The sequence below is a fragment of the Schistocerca nitens genome, chromosome 1, assembly GCF_023898315.1.
Source record: "Schistocerca nitens isolate TAMUIC-IGC-003100 chromosome 1, iqSchNite1.1, whole genome shotgun sequence".
NCBI classification, from domain to species: Eukaryota; Metazoa; Arthropoda; class Insecta; order Orthoptera; family Acrididae; genus Schistocerca; species Schistocerca nitens.
Window position 1 is genome coordinate 290707511 of NC_064614.1, and position 17377 is coordinate 290724887.

Here is a 17377-nt window from a genome sequence, read left to right on the forward strand (position 1 = left end):
AATATAGAATTTCAGTCTAAAGCAAAGTACTTACTTTGACACACAAACCTCGAACACTAACACTTGGAAGGCACTGGAGTCAAAATTTGGTTTTCAGTGCTAATTTGGTGGAGAATGGTCAGACTATACACAAAGTCCTCTTGAGAACTGCGTCACCCTTGTTTCAGTATATATTATGTACGTTTGTAGCTTTAAGGAGGTCAGTATTCTATCAGACTTCGTTCCTCCGGCAATGTGTACAACTACTTTCGTGCTTCAATATGTTTCTAACTAAATTTCTGGTACTGAGGACATGTAAACGACGATGTGGCTCCACAGTCGCAGACGGTGCTCTGCTTTCAATATCTGTCGTTTACGATGGTGCTCATGTACATCTAGTCGAAAATCTAGAACAAAAATTAAATCACAGAACTTCAATCAATGATGTATTCTCCATGTGACCAGCACTCTCTCAGATACATTTTACATTAATTGTTTTTACTAACTACTTACATTGCAAATACACTTCCACAATAAGTACCAGTCTTCAATTGTTGGGCATAATACCCCATACAGAGCTGCAGGTACGGATGTCCGTAAATTCAAAGATTATTTTGTACTCAGCACTATTTTTATTACCGTTTTTCACGATTAAAATCTTTTGCGTAAGGACGGTGCATTACAGACTGTAAGTCAGATCGTAAATGTATCGATAGAACAGAGTTTTCTTCTTTTAACAACATCAAATTTTTCTTTCCAGAAACTACGACACATATAAAGCAAACACTCTCAATGAGCTATTGTAACACAGATTATTTTTCTTTAGAGAGAAAAGCTGGAAACAAATTTTAACGTCAGAAGAAATTAACAGAATGTTGAATATCTTCTTGGTATTTGCTCAGCAAGGCCAACCACTCGGTAGCTTTTAAGTCTTGGAAGATGATCCAGATTTTTTTTTTTTTTTTTTTTTTTGGGAATCTTAGTTAGCACAAACAACAGAAACAACGAATAAAGTGTGAAAGAAGAAAGTGGTCCCAATAGTAGTATTTCGAAAGCAGGGAAGACAGACAACCGTATGTTCCGTTCTTTACAAATGTGCTGTAGTGATTAAGATTTTTATAATTTAATTCACGTTATTTATTGTTTTGTCTTTAAGAAGAGGTCCTGATACATCACATCCGCTATTTCAGGTAGTCTAATTGAATTTCGGAACCAAGAAATTTTCAACTGATATTTGTACATTTCTTACTCATGTTACTATGTAGTCTGTAACCTGTGTAAAAATAGTCTACATTTATGTATACGGAACGTCAGATATTAGGCTCATGGCGCCATCATGTAATCCCGCCCTCTTGTGGCCAATCTTGTCTGCCTTCCCCCTCTGCCTCCCGCTAGTATCCTGTGACCCTCATGCATTTTTGTAGGTTTTCATATATTGCATTTTGCACTTCGTTAATAGCTGTTATATTTTTTCATAATCTATGTACAAACTTGTTCTCTTCTTACTTTTTAACTATCTGATGATGAAACTAAATCCGAAACGTGAGAAGGGAGCTGCCTGAATACTAACGTCGTTTTTCCACCGGCCGTACATTTTTTGAAGCGACCCGCTCAGCTCCAATACAGTACTACATAAGGGAAAATCAGCTAGAGGCAAATATTTATTAATGGCCATACAGCACTTTGTTAACCTTTGTCTGCCAGTATTACCGAATTCAGTTAAAGCAAATATACCCTTACTGTAACATGTACTTCGGTTTCCTAACTTTGTGCAAACCCCAAGTCGTAAGCCCGAGGAACATCTGAGTACGCCTGGATCGTTTCCAAAGTGTACTGTCAATATTTGAACTGCCGGAACAGGCACGTTCACTATGGGAGCTTAGGAGGAACGGTCATTATCTACGTTAGTGACGTACTGTTTCCACCTGGGATTATCATGGCAGGCTATTGCCCTTAACAACAACAACAAAAAAAAGAAAAAGAACAGGATTTCCTATTTGCATTGAATTAGCTGTCCGTCAATCCTAAATACGTTTCTCTTAGTTAATCCGTTCCACCACAGCATGTTACCCTCGCTGAGAAGGGGGGATACGAGTATTACAAAACGATAACTGCGGTATTTATTATGAACCTGACCAATTACTTATGACAGATGAGCAAGAATTAAAACATTATGTAGGTGAACCAACGCTTAGTGGTGTGTTAAGACGAAATGAACTGTGTTGTTTTGCAACAGACTTAATGATACAGTATACTGCCAATACCTCTGCACTTTACCAGAAGATGATGGGTGTAACACGTCGCCAAGTCGTGGTGTAACAAAACTGCTTCCCATCTGGAGATCTGAGAGCTTTTCAGTACATAGAAGTATAGTGGTAGCATTGACCGTGGTATGATACTTAAATATTTGACAGGTTGAAATCTTGGAGCAACGAATCTCAAGAGAACGTCAAGAGATGGTCTTTAAGAAGGCACTTTGTAATGTATCCCTCCCTCGCGGATGAAAAGACATTGCGAACGTAGTCCGTCTCTTCAGTCTCCTCCGTACAAAAATATAATTGGAAGGATGGAAGAGATTAATGTCTATTCGACACAACGATCATTACGCACAGCATTGTATGCTCGTCTCTGGGTAATAGCTTGCCGATCTTGGGCAAACTTTTATGACGCTTCTTCATGCACAGTGCCAGTGCGACGCCTACAGATAGTCGAATAAAATCAAAAGAACTCTAGAAATTAATAAACTTGTCTACACACACACACACACACACACACACAGTCTGCAAACGGCATATCTTAAGAAGAAAGAAAACAAATGAATGTTTTCAAAATAAAGATGATTAGCGTTCGAACACCATTTGTATCTGTTGGTGGTACACCAAGATACAAAAGGCACGACAAGTGTTATTTGGCAGAAAAACAGTTCTCAACGGAGATGATAAAATATTGCCATCTATTTTCGCTAATGTACGCTGGTAAAGACGAAGTGGGGTAGCAATTGTCACAAAATTACCTAGACAATAGTGTCTTGCGCATTCGCAGCTTCCTACCAAACTGAGTGACACATTGAACAGGTTTCGGGACTCGAAATTTTGAAGGACTGTAGCTCAAATTCCTTTCAAGGTACACTGATTTAGGTCCCTCCTCGCCCCCCCCCCCCCCACCACCCCTCCACGCCTCCCACTGTTCCACTAAGAAACACAAAGCAAATGCCAGAACGGTTCCCAACTGATTTCCTTTCCATTTCTGACTCAACTAAGCACGGCCGACTCCTTTTTCTCTGATTCCAAAATCCTGGTATGCGTTTGGAGAGGCCTGATGTGCTATGAAGTCTACGGAGGCTGGGAACCGCTCTTCAGGTTGGTTGGGAGGCACTCTGTCTCCCCACCTAGGTGTTCCATGTTTGTTTGGCTGGCGGGAGATATTAGAGAATCTTGTGGGTGGCTGCAGCAAGACAGCCTGTGTACAAAAAAATTCTATTGTTCGAACAAACGTGAACAACTACAGCTGCGCAACCTCTTCCTTGGCACACCCTCCGTGGAGATGTAATGTACCCACGTCGGTACAGTATGCGCGGGTGACGACCGCTGGAGCTTACGCACAGTCGATGCTGACGCACCATTTGTTGAGACGGCGGTGCCGGTCATAGCCCCGCGGCTCGGTTGGCGACTGGCCAGGCGAAAGCTCCTGGCGTGACGCGGGAGACGGCGGAGTTGCCCAGAGTGACGAACCCTGGACCGATCGCTGGAGTGAGTCGCCTGACGTCGGCGGACCCTAAAGGCTCGGAGCTGGTAGGACTTACGTTTATACCTCAAACTATGAGTCGGCAGTAGGATCAATCGCAGGCGGCCCTGTAAAGATCGTTGGTTGGCAACTTGATTGCGACGATGACTGCTGCGCCAGAAGTGCGTCGGCGACCCCACAGCAGAGACTGTCACGCGGCCTGCGTCAGTGTACAGCCCTAGTCTACCGATGGCTGCTCGGCTAGCCTGGGTATATTATTAACGAGGGCCACCGAAAAGAGAACTATTTTTAATCTATTTATTCACATTTTAAGCACAAACCTTCAGTCCCCTTAAAAGTACTCTCCACTTATACTTATCTAATCTTTTATTATGTTTCTGAAAACATTGTTTAAATTCATATTTTGTCGTGCCTGAAAGCGCCTCCGTCGCTTATTGTTTTATTTGTTTATTTTATTTCTCATTCGAAGAAACAAAAAAAAGGCGCACGGGACAAGGTTGGGTGAGTTTGGGGGTTCCTGATAAGGTCATACCACTGTTGGTCAAGAAATGTCGTACAGATAGGGCTGTGAGGTCGGTGGCATTGTCATGGCGAGAAAACCAGTCGCCCGACTGCCGCAAATCAGGCTGCTTCAGCCGCACACTGTTGCGCCATCTTTTCAAAACTTGCAAGTGGAGAGCCTAGTTATCTCTCTGAACGTGTCGGACAATCTCTGAATGGACGACTCCTCTCACAACGGGAAAACAAATCAGCATTGTTTTAATGTTTAATTTCACCTCACGAGCTTTCTTGGGGCAAGGCAAGCTTGAGGTCTACCACCCGTTTGTTGCTTTGACTCAGGAGCGTAAGCGTAGCACAGTGTTTGGCGCACCTGTGATATTTTTTGAAGAACAGTTTGGATGATTTGGGGACTATTCTTTCAAAGCAAAGCATGCTTCCGCATATCTTGGTTTTGTTAGCCAGTCAGCAGTCGTGGCTCTATTTGGCAGCCACAATTTTCATTTCGATTCTTCTGCCACAAATCGTTCCACTGAACTCCATGTCATTGACGATAGCTCTTGTAATTTCTTTAATGGTCCGTCGTCGATCTTCGTTGATGATTTCATGAATGTTTTCAACATGTTCATGTGTTCTGGCCGGCCGTGATGGCCGAGCGGTTCTAGGCGCATCAGTCCGGAACCACGTGGCTCCTGCGGTCGCAGATTCGAATCCTGCCTCGGGCATGGTTGTGTGTGATGTCCTTAAGTTAGTTAGGTTTAAGTATTTCAAAGCCTAGGGGACTGATGACCTCAGATGTTAAGTCCCATAGTGCTTCGAGCCTTTTGAACCATTTTTCATGTGTTCTGGTCGTGGAAAACGACCAGGACGAAGTTTGTCCTAAACTGACATTTCACCAAAACCACTTGTTGTAGCTGGGAATCAGTCATAAAAAAAAATTTTTTAAGGACATCATCTTTACGCCAGTGACTGTTATAATTTTTTATTATACTATTGCAATTTCGGCTGTAGACCATTATCAAGTGCTGATATTATGGCTTTAAGCCATGTCAACGTAATGTAAGCTGATCCATTTGTATGTAGTTGTCAGTCCTGTTAAATACATTCGTGTCGTTGTTACACAGTACGAGCACACGTAAACAAACATCGTAAAATAACATAATCTGTAAATGCACAAGTTCATTAACCCATCACTAGTCACACATGCGTTAGACCACAGCCAATTGATAATGGCATAAGGCTGAAATTGCAATAGTGTAATAAAAACTTAGAACAGTCACTGGCGTGACATATCACCGTTTTTGAGACGGGAAAACCAAACACACACTTGAGTTTTCTCCACTGCGTCGTCCTTATGTGCTGGTTTTAACATTTCAAGAAAGTCTGTTCCTGTTTGCCCGAGCAAAAGCAGAATTTCATCTCTGCACGCAGTTCACGAAAATCAGCCAATGTAATGACCGTAACACAAAACAACTGCCACTACAAACTCTGCCAAAACTAGTTCTGACCTCCTACAGTGACAGCATTCTGCTGAGTCTGGAATGTTCAGTCTTTGCACTCCTAGTGGCAAAACACGGTAGCGTAGGATCTTGATAAACTAGATGCTCGGGGATCTGTGAATGCCCGATTACCAAATATCATGTTTAAAAAACTGGTTTAAAAAGGGATGTAACCAAAAACCTACCTTTCTAAAGAACAAATAGAAGCAACTGCCATTTATTAAAAGCAACAGGACAGATTACAGCGCAAAAAAAAAGTATACGTTACTTCTCTGTAGAAACAAAATTCAATTACAGTCGAAATACTTCATTTCTCTATTATACCAGTTTAAGTCTCCTAGTTTTAGAAATGTTCAATAGACATACATAATATTTGTGTGCCAGTTACGAAATAAAGTAATCACAACTAATGTGAAAAGATCAGGTGAAGGGTAATTAATAAAAATTGATGCCAAAATATCGGTGCAGTTTCATTGGCTGTAGAAATAGCATAGATATCGATGGTGTAGAATATGTCGGACTGGTAACTACCACTAATTGTTTATCCGAAATTTTCTTCCGGGTCTTCTGGAACACTGCAAAAATGCTAACTTGTTCTTGGATTGATCTCTTTTCTGACAAAAATTATTTTGTATGATACGCATATTCAGAATTTCAGAAACGTTGTACTGTTTGCTGCTCTCAGCTAATTTCACGAAGGTGTTTAAGGCTTCTGAAGCCTCAGCCCAAGAGATGCGAGTTGTAGGCGTTCATTCTTCTTCGTCACTCTCATTTCTGGTGCCTCCTGTGGGTTGAGAGCGCTTTTTAGTGTCATATCGTCAGTCACTAGCTTTTCGATAACGATATTTATGTCAATGCTGATACATTCCTCAACTTTTTCAGCTGATAATGCACTCAGTTCACTGGCGAAAGCAGAATTTATTTCAGAGTGATCAGCTGGCGAACTATCATCATTCACATAGCTTTCCGTCTAGGCCGCTTCTACCAGTTTAGGCCATAGTTGTCTCCAGGCCCTGTGCAATGTTGTATTATTCACAGAGGTCCAAGCAACTGAAGCAATGAAGATGGCGTTTGTAATGTTAAAACTGCGTTGGAACTCTTTGACGCTGCAATATGAGCTTAGCATTTTGCACAAGCATTTCTCTATACCACCACCTGAAATTTTATATGACCCCTTGGCACATGGGTTAGATTAGTGACGCAACACTGACAGGAAGAAATGTGAAAAAAATTTTACCTGACACAAACTGCGATACTGGACGGTGAGCTCGACAGCTGTCAAGAATAATTACCGCCTTAGAATTTGCTGGTAGTCCTATTTCTAGAATTTTTTTTCCACAGTTGGAACGAAAGTGTGACACCGTAAATAACCGACATATGTGTCACACTTTTAGAGGTATTGGCTTCTGATATTTCCCAATCACAAACAAAGGCCGTTTATACGATACGAGAAATACGATATTGCAGTGCCTGTGTTATTTTGATTACTTTCAAAGTTCCTTTTGGCACTGCGGCGAACACAGTCATTACGAAACACATCAAATGACTTCGCAGTTGCGAATAAGGACTACCATCGACTGTAGAATGGAATGACGACAATGAAAATTTGTGCCGGCCGGGGCTCGCACCCGGATTTCCCGCTTGTACGGGAATGTACATAATGTATTTACGAGTAGAGGGCGTAGACGCATGGTTGACGACATATGGAAGATGGCGTCTTGCGTGAGTCGTACAGGGATAGCCAAATGGTAAATCACCACTCGCGATAAACATGAAATCTGGGTTCAAGTCCCGGTATGGCACAAATTTTCGTTGTGGTCATTCCATTCTACAGCTGATGGTAGTCCTTATTTGCAATAGCGCATTCATTTGAAGACTGTTTATGGCCCACCTGAATCATTTACACACACTAAGACAGTCATTCTGTCGTTATTTATTTTAAAAACCTTTGCGCTGGCCTCCTCAGCTGCCGCCAGGTTTGATTTGGCAAACACCGCCGTAACACGTTGTAAATTTAGTGTGAGGACAACGTACGCTCATCAACAAGATTCAGAAACGTCGTTTCGTAGTCATTAACAGCAGCCTCATCAGCGAACTTCGTTTCACTAAAAACGTCTAGTTTACGGATGCCATGACGAATTTTGAAATTATGAAGTCACTTTTTCGAGAATGCAACATCTTTGGGGACATCTAATTCCTTGCGAAAAAACTGGTCTTCTAAGTTAATAGTGGCCCCGTTACTGACTTTCCCTCCGCCCTCTTTGCACTGAAGCACTTGTACAAAACTTCATCTAGATATTGTAACGTAGGTTTTTTCAGAGTTTGCCTAGCGTCTAGGCTCAAAACTAAATCAGATTGTGACACAAATTTCTGAAGCTCTTGTTTCTGTTATTTAATATTGTATATGGTTGAAGATGCGATATTAAATTCACTCATAGTACTGTTTCGATTATCATCTTTTTCCAGTCTTATTATGACGTCCAGTTCTTGGAAGATTCTCATTGTCACATGTTTACGTTATTCCGTTCTGGGCATACTTTTACTCTCCTTGAACCAAATATTCACTGTGTATACGAGCTGTTAAATACTATGCGAAACTGCACAAGACTGATGTAAATATAAGTTATATACTTTATGGCCCTGCGGAATGAGGAATCGTTGATACTAGCACAAAGCTATCAAAGCAACTGGCTCATCTTGGCGAAAACAGTTGCCTAGTGAGGCAGGCAATTGTTACTGACCAGCCGTCGCGCCGAACGCTTCCGATGTTTGTTGAAGGCGTCCGACTGTACTGCCAACAGTGCCGAGTTAAAAAATACGGGAAAATTTCCCACGTGTGCCCTACTATCGACGTTGGAGGATTATCGAATACCGGATCATTGCGGTCTTACTGCAGCGCAAAAGCTCTGCCCACCAGAACATAGGTTTCTTTTGGTACCTCCCCGTACACAGCCAAAGGGGTCCCGTCAATGTGAAAAACAAATACTGATGCATACTCTAGAGCCCTCGAGATTTCCTGAAAGGTGATCAGCGGCCAGAAAACTGGGTCACTGCTGAGGACGCTGAGTCAGTATGGTGCGCCCCACGTCCTGCATACAGCACAAGGCTCCTCACAAGGCCCGTGTCGTTACAGCTTCATCTCTAATGACCTCGACAGCAGCGGGACGTACACTCTAGTCTTCGATCCTCAAGCACAGCGGGGATACCGATCCACAGGACAACTTGGGCATTTCCGCAATAACATATATTTTCTTGAGATGACGGGAGAGATAGTAGACAGAAAAAGTACTAGATCCGATTTGGAACTGAAACCCAATCATATGAATTTGTAAATTGGCACCTAGCCACCGAAGCACTGAGCAAGAAACAAGTAACTGTCATCGATAAATTTAATATATATTTTGCGTATCGAACCTAATTTCTAAATTTCCTCTACATATCTCAGTCTCAGGTGGCTTGAACCTGTAACTTCCCAGTCGCAAATAGTCCACTGCAAACTCCCTCTCGGCAGCTGGCTGTATGTGTTGACTGGAATAGTAATCTATGCCCAAAGACTTATCATTCCTGTGCTACCATAACAAAACCGAAAAGAAATGTGTTATCCACCTGCGTTTGTGCTGGAACTTTCTAACCAAATTTTTAATGCAGTTATTATTCTGAAGCAGAGATGGTGGGAAAAGAAGTGAACTTGTGACACAAGTAGTGAACATTGTACCCCTCATGTCCATCTCTATACACTCGTACCACACTATCTAATTACAAAAACAATAAATATCAGCCACACCAAAACATTGCCTCTTTCACCTAGTACACGAGGGAGAATATAACTTAAAGCTTTACGTAGTTACTCAACTACGTCTGAATCTGTTTCGTATTCATATGATTGCCTTCAAAATATCTCTTACATCTACTGGCTAGGAGAAAAATATGGAAACATCATGTACAGAACATATCACCGTGACCAGTACGGTGTAGGAAAACTTGTGGCATTCAGAACAGCTTGTAGTCATCTGGAAATGTAATCATTTACAATTTTTTCTGCGAAACGGCGACAAATTCAGGTAACGCTTTAGGATAGTGAACACGAACCCATCTCTCCAAACTAGACCACAAACGTTCAATAATACTGAGATCACGTAACTGCGTCGACAATGGGAGAAGTGACAATTCATCTACGTGCTCACAACACCAGTCCTGAACTACATGAGCTATGTGAACAGGAGCACTGTCGTCTTGGAGCACAGTGCCACCATTGGGGAACAATTATTGTACCACGGGGGTGGTCTCGATAAGCCAAACTGGTCAAATAATCTGTGGTAGTAATGAGTCCTTCCAGAGTAATGACGGAGATCATGAAATACCACGATATGGCTGCCAAAACCATCACCGAACCTCCGCCATCAAACGATTTTCTTCCAGGGCTCCACAGTACAGGTTCGTGCTTCGAGACGGAGCCGCAATGGCTTCGAAGTCGTTAGAAAATAAACATATAAGGAAACTGAGTGGATACTGAATAGTATGACAACATGCTTTATTCCTAATAACAGAATACTCAACAGCTGACAGTCAATTTCCAGCACCATGGAAGTGACAAGATTAACGTGTGGGTTTGGTTAAATGACAGCCTGTAATGTTCATGCATAATGATTATGTTTGGGAAACGTCTAACGAAACATGATATTCTTCACTTAAAACTTCCCGGCTGATAGGCCTTGGTCGATGTGTAAAACTCTTCCTTGACGTTTCGTCTCCGACTGCGGGAGACAACCTTGAAGTAAAGTGGCGAAGAGCGAGGAGAACTGTAGGAAGCGTTGATTATTTAGGCAGTGCAGTGGGCGCCACTGTCCATCACGTGGCATAGGCTATGAGACTGCCTCTGGTAATCTCAACATTCTCGATTGAAAGTAATCGATCGTCACGCTTCCGATGCAACGCTGACATCCAAATTTTATACAGTTAAACACCTTCCTCTTTCCTATTAAAATTATTTCCGTGTTTATCAATCTGTACATGCACGCATTATAATCAAAGTTTTTAGATTTAACACTCGTCTCGCTGAAATTTAATTCTTGATTATCTTCCTGGCAATGGACAGTGGCACCCTCTGCACTGCCTGTGTAATCAGCGCTTCCTCGAGTTCTCCACGCTCATCGCCGCTTTACCTCGGAGGATGTCTCCTGCAGTCGGAGACGAAACGTCAGGGGTGAGTTTTACACATCGACCGCGGCCTATCAGCCCGGAAGTTTTAAGTAAAGACTATACCTACATTGTATGATCAAACATGATATTTCAGGTACAAATATATTCTATACGTCCATTGCCCCTACAACTGCTTCAGTCTGGAACCGCGCGACCGCTATGGTCGCAGGTTCGAATCCTGCCTCGGGCATGGATGTGTGTAATGTCCTTAAGTTAGTTAGGTTTAAGTAGTTCTAAGTTCTAGGGGACTTATGACCTCAGATGTCGAGTCCCATAGTGCTCAGAGCCATTTGAAGCCTACAACTGCTAGCCTACAAATATTAATAGTATCTGCAAGTGAACTGTTCCGCAATGTTTGTATTTTACATTTAATTTTATTCCTTGTTACACCTACTTTCCAATAACAATTCAACAAAACTTTGTTTCTAAGAATAATAATAGGTGTTTTTTCCATTCTAGAAGTTGTAAATATATGTTGCACTATATGCCAGGCATACCCTACTCGCTGCATTATACACTAATACTTTACGAAAATCACATTGCATTTTCTGCAATCTTTCCAGAAATAACTGGGTGTTCACATTAGATTGACCATTCTGAATGCCTACCAATGTCTGCAGTCTTTAGTCCCCCGCATTTTATTTTAATTAATATTCTGAGAACCATGTATAACAATTTACTCCTTGACCAAGCAGCTACGTAGCGCACAGCTTCACTGAGTGAAGAAAGAAAAAAAAACCTACAACGAAACTTCACCGTACTATTTTTGATATCTTTAGGAGTACCTGATGCACTGCTTCCACTTTTTGGATGTCAAATTTATTTCCCATTACTTCCAATACTATAATCTTTTTCCTGGATTTCTCATAAACAAGTTAAGAAAAGTCAAAGAAATCTGATTCCCCATGCAATAGTTCCTAGTACCGGTCGCAGCTTATCCCAGCTTAGAGTATAAACACAGTTTTTCCACGAATAGGCGTGTTCGGAAGAACAGCTGTCGTTTACGCTATTTTTATACACACAGAGAACAATTTAGTAACGTGTACAGTAACGTGTTACACACCTGTCTGCTCAGCTCAGTGGCAGAGCTGATCACGCCCACTTTCTCTGTATAATACGGCAGGTGGATTAAGAGAACAGCACAGGGCGGCTTGCAGGATTACGTAATTGAATTGGCGCTGTTACTTTCCCTCCTGCACTAAGCTCTTAATAGCATTTTTGTTGAAAATTGTCTGCAAACTCCCTCGCCACTCACTGCATTAACTGGTTTCCGTGACGTGGCAAAGTCCACTAAATAATTTCCTCTATCCTCCGGCAATCGATATTACGTAATTCTCTTAATGAGGTAGTTCAGCTAATGTATGTGTTAATATACGTCCTAATCACTTCTGATCGCTTGTATTGGACAACAGTTTATATCAGTTTGCGGACTGTGGTTTTAAATCCACGCACACATCATCTCATAGTATAAATGTGTGGAATGAGGTAAATTATTATTCAGCACATAACAGATGGTCTGACTGCGTAATACATTAAAAAAATATATAGATACTGAATTTCAAATTGTACAAATCTGAATTTACGGTACGTTAACTATGGTTGATGTACGACGTTAATTACTTTAGGCAAAGTGTCTATGGGACTTCAGCGCTTGATAGTGAAAAACTATCTCCAAGCTGCCCCTGCTGCATTTTTATTTATCTTTTGGGGGATCGAATTCTCTTAAACCATCTTCCGAACAAAGCACTAAGCATTGATTAAATAGTACGTTGTACTAGGAACGAGTAATATGTGTAAAATAAACAACTTGTCAATGCTGCCACCCAGCAAGCTGGTGCACTGCTCAGCACAATGGACTCACATTGGGTGTGGGACCGTTCAAATCCGCATCTGGGCGTCCAGATTTAGGTTTACTGAGACTTCCCTAAATCATTCCAGGGAAACGCTTCCTTTGAAAGCGTACAGCCGATGTCTTTCCCCATCCTAGAGAGAATCCGACCTTGTACTCTGACTCTCATGACCTCTATGTCAACAGGGCATTAAACCCTAATCATCCTTTCTTTCCTTTCAATGCTGCCAGCTCATCACATCGTGATCTGAAGATGATTAAACAAAATCGCGTCACCAGAAAAAAAAAACAGTGACACGAAGGGCTTCAAGATTAGCTTTACATACCGTTACGCAACTGTTTGCTTCAAAACTGCCCCATAACCATTATAAAATCAGAACAGAAGGAGTTGTTACATAGGAGTAATTAATCGACACTGAGAAATGTAATCCATATCAGCACCAGTGATTGTCAGTAGTTAATTAACATAATTTACATTTTTATTCGAAACAGTGTGCTTTATATGAGTAAGAGACCTTTGCAAGCACATCGGAATGAGGTGACAGTGCTCAGGCGAGTAGCCGAGCCTATAGGCGGACATAGGAACCACCCTCGAGATAGTTCTCAGAGGGATGCTCCTGGAGGAGTGTAGGTCAGTGCCTTACAGTCCACTGAAGTTTCCTTCCTGGACGCACCACAGGCCACACAGGTACAGTCTTCCGTTCTGAGGCCTCCAGCAGTGAACGTTCTACAGCCACGAAGTGGAAAGAGAGCAAAGGTTCAGAAAGGAACTACTATGCAGAAAACGTATAAAACTGTGTTAGGAAAAAATTAGATGCTGTAGATAATATCTGTAAAATGGATTGGGGCCCTGCAGTTTGGGGCCCGTACTGAAGTTTGGGACACCGTCGAAAGTGGACTTCACAAAAAAGAAATGTTTAAATAATATAAGGACTGTCAGGATTGGATAATGTAAATAAACGGGAAGTTAGAGAGAGAAACTCGACTGTGCTGTCTAGGACCCACCTTATTGGCCACAGGGAGAGAACTAAATAGAGCGAGATGCCTATTTTCAACACGAAATGGTAGGACACATGTTACTGGTTAGCTGCCTGAAGAAACACTAAGGGAGAGGGACCAGGGTCTTCTAAGAAATACATTAGCTCTGCTAATCTGAACAGAGAAAAGAACACAAAACGCAGGAACATGAATTCCCATTTTGGCACGCACTCGGTTTCTCTTGACCTCAGGAAGCCTCCGCCGTTAGACGTCTGCTATGCCGGTTTGTGACGCCATCAGAGCAGATGAGCTGAGGGACTCTGAAACATTTTTAACTGCATTTACCGTAGCCATCGGCGAGGGTCGTTGATCTGCCACCTGATTATGCAGACTATTCATTCGGTACCTACAGTATGATATGGTAAAATCGAGCCATGACCGTCGGATGATTAAGAGGGACAGCGAAGTCATTTTTGTAGAATTTCGGTAACCTCAATCTTCACTCTGAAGTTCAGTTTTCAGATTCAGATTTGCTTCCAACTCCAGCCGAAGATGCAGTGCATTCCCTTCTCTAGTTCTTTCTGTTATACTAACATCACAAAGCCACAGTACAACTTCGCGACTGCACTTGTTTCATTTAATACGCGATTACTAGAATCCCATATATCAAATGTGCCAAGGTTGCACTTAAGCACTATTTTGCTTGTCAGATGATTTATGAGCCACGATCCTAATAAACAAAATTAATTGTGGCTTTTTCTCAATTACAAGTTACTAACTTCCTAATTTATTGTTTTGGAAAGTGTCTTAATAAATTCAAGTCAGATTACAGGACCAATCAGCAGGTTATCAGAAAACCCGCAAAATTACAATACCATTGTACCCCCAACACCGTGATGCAGGTAGTTTAATTACATAATAGGAATTTACTTCTGCTTGTATTGACGCTATACAGTGGCAGCATAATGGACGCTTACTCCGATGATGTTAGTTTTCATTTTCAATACAAGAAAACAGCCTGTCCCCACGATAACATTGTGGCCGAGCGGTTCTAGGCGCTTCGGTCCGGATCCGCGCTTCTGCTACGGTCGCAGGTTCGAATCCTACCTCGGGCATGGATGTGTGTGATGTCCTTAGGTTGATTAGGCTTAAGTAGTTCTACGTCTAGGGGACTGATGACGTCAGATGTTAAGTCCCATAGTGCTTAGAGCCATTTGAACCTACGATGACGGTGCTTTACGAAGCTACAATCATAACGTCGTATCCAGATGCAACTGGCAATGGGACTATACCTCTACTGTTCCGGAAGACAATCTCACTGTCATTCAGTTAACTTCATTGTAACCTCCTCAGTCATTAAGGCGCATCTGTTACACTGGGGAAAAATGCAACTGAAGTGTCTAATAAAGCTCCTAAATTAGATTTAGCAGACTACCGAAAATTATATTCTTTTTGCTACCAAAGCTGTTACATTGGCAAATTTGACCATTTCAACCACTAGATGCTTATTCTTTTCCGTAATGACGTCTCGCCCAGAATAATTATGCTTGGGCAGGGTAATTAGGTGTTAATTTGAAGCATTTGCATGCAGACCATTCAGTAGAAGCAACGTTCATACTTTGTGCTCAGAATATTGAGACTCCGGGGTGGCTCTGGGTAAGTTAGACATAGCGCATTTTTACTTATATCAAGCTTGTTGATACAGGGTTTCAAAAACAATGCTCAGTCGCCTCCAGAAAATTTTCTCTTGTGGTGAATAAAATGTTGTACATCCAAAATCACCAGCCGCGTTTCGATCTGTTCACGCTTCAGATTTCCACTATTAAAAAGAACTGCATTGAGACAGTGTTCATACATGTGATTTTATGGCATAAGACGATAGACTTCCTTAATTCGAAGCCGTGGCCATGAAAATTAACCTTAAAGGTATTGCTACAAATTATGTTGTTCTCTGTGCATTTAGATTTCTTACAGTAATTTGCTAAAGTTACATGCTATTATTATTCAACCACGCTTTGACAGAATTTTTTTTCAATGACACCGTACGGCAAATGTAGAAAGAGTTACTGGTTACTGTTAAGTGAGTGTACTTAGGCCACAAATCGTCCAATTAAAAAAAATTTCCTTCCCCTAGCTGTGTTAGGAGACAAGGAGCTACGGGATTGTGTTACCGACCAACAGATAATGACCTGAGCCGCCCAGAGTGGCCGAGCGGCTCTGGTCGCTACAGTCTGGAACCGCGCGACCGCTACGTTCGCAGGTTCGAATCCTGCCTCGGGCATGGATGGATGTGATGTCCTGAGGTTAGTTAGCTTTAAGTAGTTCTAAGTTCTAGGGGACTAATGACCTCAGATGTTAAGTCCCATAGTGATCAGAGCCATTTGAACCATAATGACCTGAGGCCTGGGTTTATTTAAAATCCCTCACCTATCTTATGTAGCAGTACCGTAACATACTTTGGAGTGCGAATCTGCGTAATTATGTTAGATGTACCTCTCACGTCAAATCTTCCTAGAGGAAAGACGCCAGTTTCACAGAGCTCGGGAGGTGGGTGGTACGCGTGCTATGGTCTGTTGCTAGTTGATACAAGAGACATACTTGGCATAGCTACCATCGAGTGAATGTACGACTCGATACAGTTGTAATTCACTAGTTACGCCATTTCAACAAGACACTAGTCTTGTGATAAAGACCATTGCCCTCCCGTAAATTGTCGTGCCGATGGGAGAAAACGTAACGTAATCCTAGATGAACATCGTGCCACCTAGGACACACGTCACAAAAATAGGCAGGGAGTCCCAGATTCAGTGCTGCTATTTGAATTGCAATTTAAGGACTTTGCAACAAAAATCGGACTGGCGTGAAGTGTACTGCTGGAGTGGATATGCATAATCGTTTTAGCATTACCACACAAATTGGATAAGGGTAACGTCTTTACATTCTGACCGGCCGGTGTGGCCGAGCGGTTCTAGGCGCTTCAGTCTGGAACCGCGCGACCGCTACGGTCGCAGGTTCGAATCCTGCCTCGGGCATGGTTGTGTGTAATGTCTTTAGGTTAGATAGGTTTAAGTAGTTCTAAGTTCTAGGGGACTGATGACCTCAGATGTTGAGTCCCATAGCGCTCAGAGCCATTTGAACCATTTTACATTCTGATTGTAAGAAAGCTGAAGCAGAATACTGAAACTGCTACTAGCCTTGGCCTGGATCCTACAACCGTCATGCAGAAATTAAGTCAATGGGTTCAGGATGGTTACATTTAATGCTACGCAGGATCTGAGCAGCCTCAAATGACCAGCGCTCGAGGAAAGAGGAATGTATCACTCGGATGTGCGAAATCGTATAGTCAAATCATATGCATACACCACATCGGAATGTTGTTTGTTTGGGAGGAGATAATGTCTACTAGGACAGGTAGACCGACATGGGTAAGATCATGGTTTACCGAGGCTGCGTTTGTCGTTGCTCGATGTTGCTATTCATGTCGGTCAGGATGCCACATGTGTCATAAGTAGATGGAGTCGATGGTTTCGAGATGGCTATGCTGAAGGTTACGCAAGACCGTAGCTGCCTCGCGTGACTAGAGCTCGGCAATGTTGGATCGTACAGCCACCAGAGACGTCGAGTCAGGAAG

General features: G+C 42.2%; 1 protein-coding gene across 1 annotated transcript in view; it reads left to right on the forward strand.

The window, feature by feature from the left end:
- Positions 1 to 17377, forward strand: part of LOC126243480 (uncharacterized) — a 1765051-nt gene that overhangs the window by 259011 nt on the left and 1488663 nt on the right. The gene's annotated exons all lie outside the window — the stretch shown is intronic.